The sequence below is a fragment of the Macaca nemestrina genome, unplaced genomic scaffold (genome assembly GCF_043159975.1).
Source record: "Macaca nemestrina isolate mMacNem1 unplaced genomic scaffold, mMacNem.hap1 Scaffold_80, whole genome shotgun sequence".
NCBI lineage: Eukaryota > Metazoa > Chordata > Mammalia > Primates > Cercopithecidae > Macaca > Macaca nemestrina.
The window spans coordinates 221,588-233,925 of record NW_027257871.1 but is presented as its reverse complement, the minus strand read 5'-3'; the positions used below and the strand labels follow the sequence as shown (position 1 = coordinate 233,925).

The following is a 12,338-nucleotide window of genomic DNA, read 5'->3' as shown; positions in this document are numbered from 1 at the left end:
CCTTGGACCTCAGTTTCCCTTTTTGTAAAGCAAGCCTGTCTCTCGCTCTCTGTCCTAAAAGCCTGAGTTCTGGGCTTGAGATGAGCGCCTCCTGTACAGTAGACTCCAGGTGGACGTTGAGCTGGGTCTTCCAGGAGGCCAGGATCCGGCCAGCTCTTGGGTCCGGTCCTCCCGCGGTACCCCCCACGCCCAGTCCCAGCGCCGCCCCGCCCAACCTCCCTTTGTTCCCCCAGGCCCCACCTTCTCCGCGCAGCCTGCTCCCCCTTGGCCGGGGGGCGGACCCTGGGCGCCCGGCTCCGCTGGGGGCGGGGCGAGGCGGCGGGAGGCGGGCAGGGCCGTGTGCACCTTCGAGGTGTGTTTCCCGGCCGCAGCCCCGCGCCAGCTGCAGCTCCTTGATCCGAGCCGGATCCTGAGCGGGCAACACGGGCTGAAGCGGCGCGGCGGCGGCCCCGCCCTGGGGCTCCATTGTTGAGGCTGCCGTGGCTCTGTCGGCTGCTCAGCTGCGCTCCAGTCGGCCCAGGCGCCGAGGCGAGGAGCTAGGGCTGCGAGGCGGCGGCCTGAGGTGAGACGGCGCCATGGGCGACGGGGTCTCCGGACCGGGCGGGGGTCTCTGCCCCGGGTGTGGCGGCTCCGAGCTCGGCTCCGCAGGGTCCGAGGTCGGGATCCGGGGTCCTTGCGCCTGGGCTTTGTCTCGGCCCCGTGTGGCACCGGGGGCTTCGCGCCTGCTGCGATACCGCGTGGGCCGGCGCGGGGAGTCCCGGTTGCCCTGCGGGTGGGGGCCGGTCCCCACTGATCCCCGGCTTCCCGCGTCTGCCGCGGAGGGGACTGCATGGACCCGGGCGCGGGCTTCTGCCCCGTACCCCGCAGCGTGGCTGGTCCCCGCGTGCGGCAGAGGGGGCCCTGCGAGGACCCACTCGTGGGGCGGGGTCCGGGTCACCGCGAGTGGGAGACTCCGCCGCCCTCCCCACCCTCCCCGCCTTCCCTCGCAGCGAGACTGCTTCGCCAACTCACTGAGGGGACTGCGTGAAGGTTGCAGTGAGTGAAATGGCTGCAGTGCACCCCAGCCTGGGCCATAGAGTGAGACTTCCTCTCAAAACGAAAACAAAAACAACGTACTGGGTCTACCTCCGGCTCTGGAATTTTCCTGGAAGGCCTTCTCTTCTGGGCTTCATTTTTCTCGCTTTTCAGGATCGTAAACTACATAATTTCCAAGAATTTTTGCCCTACACCTTTAATTCTTTCAAGCAAATACAGCAGAGAAAAATTCTCTTCCCCGCAATGGTGTAAATAATGGAGGCCTTTGAAAATGTGGATTCTAAAGTGGAAGTTCTTTTTCTTCTTCCCCTTTGTTTCCTTTTAAACGAGTTTAGTTACATGAGTATATACTTTATCTCAGACTTAAGGACAAGTATCTGTGATGAAAACTTAAGTAACTTTTTGGCAATATCTTGCATATTCTTCACAATTGTGTTTTATGTGCAGCATCTTCCCTATATCCAGTTGATTTGTTTTTTTCTCATTAATGGAGTTGTTGAGCTCAGAACTTTTCAGGAGCATTTTGTTGATCTTTTAAGTGTCATGTGAAATATGTTCCAATTTAACATTTTATTTTGTTGACTAAAATGGGAGTAAATGGAAACTTGAGAGTGTCTTGAGTAGATGTACTTGGCTTGTGTAATGGTTTGAAGCATAGTTGAAAATTACCACTTGTTGCCAGGTGTGGTGGCTCACACCTGTAATCCCAACACTTGGGGAGGGCAAGACGGGCAGATCACGAGGTTAGAAGATGGCTAATCTGGCTCATACAGTGAAACCCCGTCTTCACTAAAAATACCCCGTCTCCACTAAAAATACAAAAAATTAGCTGAGTGTGGTGGCACACGCCTGTAGTCCCAGCTACTCGGGAGGCTGAGGCAGGGGAATCACTTGAACCCGGGAGGTGGAGGTTGCAGTGAGCGGAGATTGCACCACTGCACTCCAGCCTGGGCGACAGAGTGAGACTCCATCTCAAAAAAAAAAAAAATAGCACTTGTAAAAAATTGCATCACATGTTGAATGACCTATAAAGGAGCTCCAATTCTAAGGTATATGGTAATTAATTCTTTAAAATAGGCCGGTTGCTGTGGTTTACACCTGTAATGCCAGCGCTTTGGGAGGCTGAGGAGCGAGGATCACTTGAGCCCAAGATTAGAAGCTGCAGTGAGCTATAATCATGCCACTGCACTCCAGACTGTGTGACGGAGTGAAACCCTTTCTCTTAAAAATAAAAAGGTAAATAAATAATTTAAAAATAAAATACTAAGCTCCTTTCCAATTTATCTGTTTGGTAAGGTGGGAATTTGATGTGTTTGAGTTTCTTAAAGCCAGCCACGTGTCTCTGTAGAAAGGAGACACAATTTTCTCTGCTCTTCCTAGTTATTTGGATGATTATAGGGATTAAAAATAGACATTTGGTCAAGTCTTGAGCTACTGAATTACAATTTTTGCTTCACTCAGTAGGATTTTGCCTTTATTTTGATTTGCATTCTTAGTTTAGGAAAATATCTTTGTTATATGCCCCATACACTTTGTTCTTTTGGGGAATCTGATCTTAGGAGAGGGCTTCAAAACGCGACCAGATTTTCTTTATGGTTTTCTAGATTTTATTAATGTCTTAATAAAACTTAACTAGTTAATGCTGCTTCTATGTCAAAGTATTTTTCATTTAGAGTAGGCTTGATTTTTATATGGATTAAATGAAAGGAAGTCTCTCACGGAAGGGGACATATGGGTATGGAGAAGACAGGGTGTATATATATATATATATATATATTTTTTTTTTGGAGACAGAGTTTTGCTCTGTTGCCCAGGCTGGAGTACAGTGGCAGGATCTCGGATCACTGCAAGCTCCGCCTCCTGGGTTCACTCCATTCTCCTACCTCAGCCTCCCAAACAGCTGGGACTATAGGGGCCTGCCACCACGCCTGGCTAATTTTTTGTATTTTCAGTAGAAACGGGATTTCACTGTGCTAGCCAGGATGGTCTCCATCTCCTGACTTCGTGATCTGCCCGCCTCAGCCTTCCAGAGTGCTGGGGATTACAGGTGTGAGCCACTGCCTGTGGCCGACAGAGGATGTATTTCTGAGCTCTACATTTCAGAGTTCTTTTCTCTAGCCCTGGCCTGGGTCCCAAACAGGGAACTTAATTCACTCTATCACTGAAGTATACTCTTGCTTTGATGCCATTGGTATGTTGTCCTAGAGATTTGCTGTGACTGCTAGGAGTGTTTCAGAGTTAAGAACTGATGCAACCTCTCTTTTGTCAGATTTTGAGTCTATAAACCATCTTGTTTCCTTTAGCGTTATCTCCCTGGAACTGGAAGGTCAGAGATGAAGTTTTCTTAGATTATAAGTCTCAGCCTTTGCTATCTACCTTCGTCTGTCTCCCATATCACCCGCTGTTTTTTTCCCCGTTTTTCATTTTAATGTTTTTATTGGATAGGTGTCTATTATTGCAGGCTACCTCAAAACATTTTTGGATATTGACAGGATATAAGTATGAATAATATGTAAAAGATAACTTATTCTAGTTCTTTTGAGCAGAGGATTTGGTTTCGATATGTGGCCCTATTAAAGCTTTTGTTAAGCCCAAGTACTTGCTGAACTTCAGTTCCCTTACCTATAAAATGGAGTTAGTTGTTAGTAATACCTGTTCTGCCTAACTCAGGAGATTGTTTTGAGGATCAAACGAAATTATGAATGTAACGGAATTTTGTAAATTTTAAATGAAATATTGTATTACCTAAGATTTTTTTTTTAAACGCCATATTAAGAATGGAATGAATCTGGGTTTTCCTTTGAAATCTCAAATGTTTAATGTACAGAGAAGTTTTAATGTGTCTGTTGGGGAGCTTCATTAGGATTGTTTTCTATCTTTAATTGGCCAGTATTCTTTTATATGTTAGCATTTTTGGGGAACATCAAAATTTGTGTTTCAGTTATCATTAATATTTTACAAAGTTATTGAATGTGCATGATTTAGTCTTTAACAATCTCTTCAATTATTTACATTCCCATGTAAAAAAATGCAGTAATGAAGGTTCATGTAAATAACATTCCCATGCCTTAATGAAGCATCATTTCTTGACATTGCAGTTTCTAAGTGCCCTGTCTTGAGGTTGGGAAGGCTAAAGGGCAGTCAGACGTCAAGGTCAGCAAAGCGTCACCTTTGACATTTGAAATCCAGCAGCAGGTATCACAGTGAACCCCATTCCAGCATCCAGGAAGTTTCTCTGTCCTGCCTCTCCTCCAGCCACCTCAGAATCTGTGTCTGCGGTGTTGGTCCTGCTTTCCTCTCTCTCCTCTGCCTTTTCTTTCTCTTCACCAACTTCTACCGAGTGCCTCTGATGTCCCAGACAGTGGCAGTGGGAGTACGAAGGCTAATAAACCCGGCCCTGGTCCTCAAAGAATTGATGTTTTCTGTGCAGATATTAAGTGACACTGTCATACATAGTGTTGACAAACATTGATACAGATTTCCTGTGAAGTGCAGAAGCACCATCCTAGAAGCAGAGATGCAGAGGCAGCACTGGTGACTCACACATGGAGAGCTGGAGTTCTTGGTCTAGTGGGATCAACTGACTTGGACATCATTTCAGTGCAGCGGAGTGAGTGCTGGGACGGGCTCCCTCGGGGCATCTGGGGCTGGGTTTGTCTGGTGTTTAGTCTCCTGCCTGGTACTTAGAGTTTGTCAGTAAGATGAGCATTGGGAGGTTTCTAAGTGAAAGGAAAGGCAATCACTTACCTGAAACTTAAAATTTGTAGGTGTTCTGGGCCATTTATAATTCACTGAATCTGTTTTGTCAGAACAAGTCTATCATCTATTGTTTTGGATGGAGTGTGGCCAGCCCTGCCTTGCGATGTAAGGAAATCAGTAAACACTTGTCAAGTGTCAACACCGTGCCAGACAGTCTTCTAGGGGTTTCCACGTAAATCACTATTCATTTCTGTTGCTGCTTTACCACATTTCCACAAATTTTGTGGCTTAAAATAATTGAAATTGTATCATCTCACAGTTTTTTGGGGCACCCACTGTTCTGACGTGGGTGTCACCGGGCAAAAATCATAATGTGGGCTGAGCTGCATTCCTCACTGGAGAATTGTTTCCAAGCGCTTTTGGCCAAATATAGTTCCTTGTGGTTGCAGGACTGAGGTGTCTGTTTCCTTGCTGGCCATCTGTTGAGGGCTGCCCTCAGCTCCTGAGGCCTCTATCTGGTCTTTGCACATGGTCCCATCAGCTCAGGACTAGCTAACCCAGGGACCTGGTCAGGCTCTTCAGTTCCCCTGTGTGCATTTCTCTTCTTGTACTTGGAGAAAGTTCAATGCCCTATTTTAAAATATTTTTTTGAGATGGAGTCTTGCACTGTTGCCCAGGCTGGAGTGCAGTAGCATGATCTCAGCTCACTGCAACCTCTACCTCCCAGGTTCAAGTGATTCTCCTGCTTCAGCCTCCTGAGTAGCTGGGACTACAGGTGCCCGCCACGATGTCCAACTAATTTTTGTATTTTTAGTAGAGATGGGGTCTCACCATTTTAGCCAGGATGGTCTCCATCTCTTAATCTCATGATCTGCCTGCCTTAGCCTCCCAAAGTCCGGAGATTACAGGTGTGAGCCACCTCGCCTGGCCAGTTCTATGCTCTTAGAGGCTCATAGGATTAGATTGGACCTCCCTGGATAGCCCAAGATACTCCTCCTAAGGCCTTTGGCAAAGCCCTTTTGCTGCGTGATATAGTCACAGGTCTCGCGGGTTGGAATCTCCCACCACAGTTACCGATCCACTTACTACAGCAGCCTGGGAGGTGCTTTTCATTACCTCTGGTTAACAGATACCAATTTTTTTTTTTTTTTCCAAATTGGCAGGAACATGAAGATCCTTCTTTTTTTTTTTTTTTTTTTTTGAGACGGAGTCTCATTCTCTTGCCCGGGCTGAAGTGTAGTGGTGCAGTCTTGGCTCACCACAACTTCCACCTCCCGGGTTCAGGCAGTTCTCCTGCCTCAGCCTCCTGAGTAGCTGGGACCACAGGCACGTGCCACCAAGCCTGGCTAATTTTTTTATTTTTAGTACAGACAGGGTTTCAGTATGTTGACCAGGCTGGTCACAAACTCCTGACCTCGTGATCCACCCACCTTGGCCTCCCAAAGTGCTGGGATTACAGGCGTGAGCCACCACACCCAGCCATGAAGATCCTTCTTAAATGAAAAAACCGTTCCTCTGACTTGATGTGAGGCTGTTGGTGAGACTGATAGCAGTGGAGACAGGTCCATCAGAAATGGAGCTAAACTTTGTGTTCTGGAGTATTTTGATGGCCTGCCCTGATCATGTAAGTTTTGCTAAGAAGTCATTAGAGTAATTCCTCTACTGGAAGAAACACCCATATGGGGAATTTGGGACCTTGCCTTTTCAAGTTTTACACAAAGGACTCTTCATAGTCGCAAAGTACATGATTCCAGGTGCATTTCTAGAATGGAAACAGCTGCATCCACCCAACAGCGATTCACATTCCTGAGTTTGAGAGAATCCGATTGTTTCAAGGCTGAAGCCAAAAGCCCAATAAACAATGTTTGTACCTTTATTCATAGTTAGGAATTAGGTGCATCCTGTGGTCAAGAAAACAACTGATGGTGGTCACCAAGTAGTTTACGACCAAGCAGGACCTCATTTTATCATGTAGGTGTTTTTGATTTTCTTAACGAAATTTTTATTTTCCTGTGCAATAAATGACAAGCTCTGACTTGAAATAAATTTCCTTTAATAAACCAGAATCTAGGGCCGGGCGCGGTGGCTCACGCCTGTAATCCCAGACTTTGGGAGACCGAGGAGGGTGGATCACGAGGTCAGGAGATTGAGACCATCCTGGCTTTGGGGAAACCCTACCTCTACTAAAAATACAAAAAATTAGCCAGGCATGGTGGCGGGCTCCTGTAGTCCCAGGTACTCGGAAGGCTGAGGCAGGAAAATGGCGTGAACCTGGGAGGCAGAGCTTGCAGTGAGCGGAGATCACGCCACTGCACTCCAGCCTGGGCGACAAAGTGAGACTCTGTCTCAAAAAAAGGAAAACGAAAAAAAAAACCCAGAATCTATAATCCTAAGGTTTTTAACCTGGCTTTCAGAACTTTATGAAGTCCCCAAAATCCTGTGCAACAATTTTGTGTATATGCATCCATGTGTGTTTATGGGGAGACGATTTATAGCTCTCCATAGTTTTTCAAAGTGGTTGGATTACAAAAAATTTTAGAATACACCACTTTGGCCTGGTGTGGTGGCTCACACCTGTAATCCTAGCACTTAGGGAGGCTGAGGCAGTAGGATCCACTGAGGTCAGCAGTTTAAGACCAGCAACATAGTGAGACCTCCACCTCTACCAAAAAAAAAAAAAAAAAAAAAGAAAAGAAAAAAAAGAAAGAATGCTGGGCGTGGTGGTGCACACCTGTGGTTCTAGCTGCTTGAGAGGTTGATCACCTGATCCCAATAATTTGAGGCTGTAGTAAGTTAGAATTACACCACCGCACTCCAGCCCAGGCAACAGAGCAAGACCCTCTCTCAAACAAAAACACAAAACCATATCACTTAATATACTATTGTTGTTGGTCAAGTATCAGATTTTGTTTAAAAACTAAAAACTTTTTTTTTTTTTTTTTTTGAGATGGAGTCTCGCTCTGTTGCCCAGGCTGGAGTGCAGTGGCATGGTCTCAGCTCACTGCAAGCTCCGCCTTCCAGGTTCACACCATTCTCCTGCCTCAACCTCCTGAGTAGCTGGGACTACAGGCACCTGCCACCACGCCCGGCTAATATTTTGTATTTCTAGTAGAGAGGGGTTTCACCGTGTTAGCCAGGATGCTCTTGATCTCCTGACCTCGTGATCCGCCCACCTTGGCTTCCCAAAGTGCTGGGATTACAGGTAAATGCTCATTTTTAGCAAAGTTGTACAGACCTACAGACTAAGAGTCAGAAATTAACAAGGCTTAGGACAAAACCCAGCAATCCCCTACCTTACCCTTCTCCACTCTGATCCCTGGTCCCTGGAGGTTACTGTGTTTATGTTTTAGCTCGTTCTTCCAGATTGTGTGAAAGACAGGGAGATGTCTTACTGTGGAAGACAAAGATTCAGGCTGCTTACCTTCCCCGCTCCTCCAGTTCCCCATGTTTTTCTCCCCCATCCTCTCAGTATAATTATTGTGATAGTGAGGCCAGGCACAGTGGCTCGTCAGTTATCCCAGATTTTTGGGAGGCCGAGGCGGGGAGATCACTTGAAGCCAGGAGTTGAAGGCCAGCCTGGCCAACACAGTGAAACCCCATCTCTACTAAAAAATACAAAAATTAGTCAGTTGTAGTGTTGCACACCTTAGTTCCAGCTACTCAGGAGGATGAGGCACAAGAATTGCTTGAACCTGAGAGGTGGAGGTTGCAGTGAGCTGAGATCGCACCATAAGCTGAGATTGCATCACTGCACTCCAACCTGGGCAACAGAGGTAGACTCTGTCTCAAAAAAAATTATTGTGATAGTGGGATACATAGTACAATAGTGTATATATTTAGTATTCTTCCTGGTTTTTGGCCCACAGCTTCTAAAACCCTTGTAATTTCCTGAGTGATAGGAACATCATTGGTTATAATATTTGGTCTTAGGTTTCAATACCTGATACAAGAGCTTCTAAGACTTTTGGAATCTCTGGGGTGATAGGAGTGTCTTTTGTATGATAATGAGATGACAGGTGGCTTCGGCCCCTAGACAGGTTCAGGATCAGGGCTGGTTGCCAGAAAGATGAGTCATGAGTATAGAGTTGGACATGTCAGCCCCACCCCTACCTCTGGGAGGGGAGATGAGACAGGCTGGAGATTGAGCTAGTCACGGGTAGCCAATGACTTAATCATGTTGATGTTATGAAAACTCCATAAAACCCTCTAAACACTGGGTTTGGGGAGCTTCTGGTTTGGTGAAGTCATTTGGTGCTGGGAAGGTGGCACTTCCAGGGACGGCATGGGAGCCCCGGCCTCTCTGCCCCGTGGTGTGCCCTGTGCCTCTCTTGCATTTGGCTGTTCCCGTGTTCTCTTCTTTGTAATAAACCAATAAGAGTAAGTAACTGCCAAGCACTTTGCGTCTGTCACCTCACTTACTTTTTCAGCAACACTGTGTGGCAGATAATGTCCTCATTTTGCCGGTGACAAAATGAGACTGATGCATTGAGTAACTTGCTCAAGATCACATAATAAGTGGAATTCAAGCTCTGACTCCGAAGCCTGTGCTTTTAACCAGCATGATGCATACACGGCCTCTTTATTTGTTAGGAGTTTCGGTGTCTCTAGGGCCTGACACCAAGTTGACATTGTGGCCTAGAGCTGTTATAACGGAGCTTTTAGCGGCCCTGCTGAGAACAGAGCCAGCACCTCCGGATTGGCAGGGCAGGGGCTGTTCCTGCTGGGAGCTGCAGGTCACTCCCTGTAGCCCTTGGCTGATCTTGCTCATCCACTCCCTCCCTCATTCAGTAGTTCCTGAGTGCGGCCTCTGTGCGGAGGAGAAGGAGGCAGCCTTCCAGCCCAGGTGGGGCCTGCAGGTACACACAAGGAGAGGCAGCTGCGCACTGAGCTGGCTGTAGGCTGGGACAGCGTGGCTCCAGAGGTGGCAATAGAATGCTCTGGGACTGCAGAGGGAACACGTGCTTGTGAAAGGGAGGAAGGGGCAGGCACCGCAGAGGAGGTGTACTTGAGTTGGACTTTGAGGGAGGAGTTGGATTTCCACAGTGGAACCGAGCAGCTGAGGCTTTCTCAGCAGCTGAAGATTACAGCCAGCCAGCCTCAAATGTTCAGCTTTTCCTGAATTCCCTTTTTTAAGAGAGTGCAGTAAGTTTTCAACAGAGATAAAGCGGTCACCTCCATGTCATTCATGTTCTGCGAATCCTGTGTGTAGTTTTCGATGCTTAGCAGATGGGAGCAACCTGGGCCATAAGAGAAGAGCCTGTGTGTCCACTTGTTTGGACATCAGTCAGGTGTGGCACAGGGCAGTGATCACTGCCTTCCCCTGAGGAACTCAGTTGTACTTTTATGTGGAGAGGACAAAGAAAGCTGTTGTACAGGGGGCAGGAGACATTTCACCTGTAAAGCAAGGCACAAGATACATAGTCTGTGCCCTGCATGAGAAACCTAGCAGAACTGTGTGCTGATTCCCACCCCTGCCTCCCCTGCTGAGAGCGAACCGTCCATTGTACCATGGCGGAGGGCATTTCTGAAGCCTCTGCAATCGGAGTGATCTGTTACTTGCCCTTTGAGCGTTAGGGGCAGCAACCAGGTGGTGTGGCTGAAACACAGGCCTTGGCCAGACGTGGTTGGTCATGTTGGTTCTGCCACTGATTGTGAATTACAAAACCTTGGAGAAGTCATTGTCTTTGTCTGTGCCTCTCATGTAAGATGGGGAACACTGTGGCCATTGCAGAAAAGCAGATAGGTGGAGCGAGTATGGAGTGCTTTGTGTGTGTGTGTCATACGGTGAATGAAATGGCACTGATTGACATTATTGATAGTAATAATAGGTTTAATTCAGGAATAAAACTGGTAAAGTAGGCCAGGTGCGGTGACTCACGCGTGTAATCCCAGCACTTTGGGAGGCCAAGGCGGGCGGATCATGAGGTCAGGAGTTTGAGACCAGCCTGGCCAGTACGGTGAAACCCCATCTTTACTAAAAATACAAAAATTAGCTGGGTGTGGTGGTAGTCCTGGGTGCGCCTGTAGTCCCAGCTACTTGAGAGGCTGAAGCAGGAGAATCGTTTGAACCCTGGAGGTGGAGGTTTCAGTGAGCCGAGATGGTGTCACTGCACTCCAGCCTGGGTAGAGAGTGAAACTCTGTCTCAAAAAAAAAAAACCTGGTAAAGTATTTTACCCAGCCTAGGTACATGTGGTAGAGCCGAATGAAGCTTAGAAAAAGATGACTTGAGAACTAGCCCAGCAGAGGAATCAGGCGGGATGTGTTGTTACTGAGTAAGTGAAATTTGCACCTGCTTTCTCCCAGGCCTTGCTGAGTTGTGTACAACAGAGAGCTCAGGTGTTGGGGGCAGTGGACCGGTTGAAGAATGCATTGCTATTATGTGAGGAACGTTGGGCTTAGAAAAAGCAGAACTGGATCCACGTTCTTGCCTGGTAACTCTAACTATCATCTAGTTTGTAAAGGGGAATGCAGTTCACTGAAAACTTCTTCTGACAGTGGGGAAAGGATTGGGGCATCTGCATTGGTGTGTGTAATATAGGTCATATGAAAGAGCATTTAGGCTGGAGGGAGACTTTTCATCTCTATAACTTTCACAGAACAATTCCATCATGATGTGAAGATTTTTGAGTCAAAACTACACTGTTCTGCTATGTGTGTTCGGGCAAATTTATACATACAATTTACTTAAATATTTCAGATGATAAAAGAATATACGTGTAGCATAAAAAGCTGAAATTTGCATTCCCCCTTCTCTAGAAGTAACCATTGTGAATAGTTAAGTCTGTATTCCAGCTATTTTGTGTATTATAAATACGCTGTGAATATATGAGTGTATATATACATATACGTTACAGAAACACATTTTTAGAGATGGAATATTGCTGTGTTGCCCATGCTAGTCTCAAACTCCTGGGCTCAAATGATCCTCTCGCCTCAGCCTCCCAAAGTTTTGGAATTACAGGCGTGAGCCACCGTGCATGGCCTGCATGAATATATTTACTAATTGCTAAGTTACTCTGTTCAATACGTGTCTATTGAAGTCCCCCATGTGCCAAGCATTGTTCTGAATACCTTATATGCACGAATTCACTTAACTTTGAGAGCAGCTCTATTATTGTGGCCCTTTTACAGTGAGGAAACGGAACCACAGAGAGGCTGGGGACGTTGTCTAACATCACACAGCCAGCGCTGTTGGAATTGAGGATGGAACCCAGACAGCTGGCTTCAGATCACTTAGCTGTTGTCATAGATGGCACACCCAAACATTAGGGCTGCCTCCCAAGCCTTGCCTGAGCTCTGCCTGAGCTCTGCGAGAGCCGTGTATGTGAGGCTTCTTTCCTCTTTAAGAACACAAGTCTTGGAATTGTCCCAGACCCTGGTAGGACCCCTTGAGGACCAAAATCAGGGATTCTTCCAGCCTGCCCCAAGGCCGGATCTCTGATTTAGCTACTTGGAAGGTAGACGTGGAAGAGAGTAATTTTGCCAGAACAAAAAGTCAGGATGGCTGGGCTGACTCGGCCAGATGCGGTGGCTCATGTCTGTAATCCCAGCACTTTGGGAGGCCGAGGCAGTTGGATCACCTGAGGTCGGGAGTGTGAGAGCA

The 12,338-nt window shown here is 47.1% G+C and overlaps 1 long non-coding RNA gene across 1 annotated transcript; it reads left to right on the top strand.

Annotated features, from left to right (window-relative positions):
• Positions 1–320: 320 nt before the first annotated feature.
• LOC139361646 (uncharacterized) lies at positions 321–8,433 on the top strand. Its single transcript, XR_011619225.1, has 3 exons — positions 321–562; positions 2,113–4,645; positions 7,682–8,433. It is a non-coding gene; the product is annotated as an uncharacterized lncRNA (long non-coding RNA).
• Positions 8,434–12,338: the final 3,905 nt, after the last annotated feature.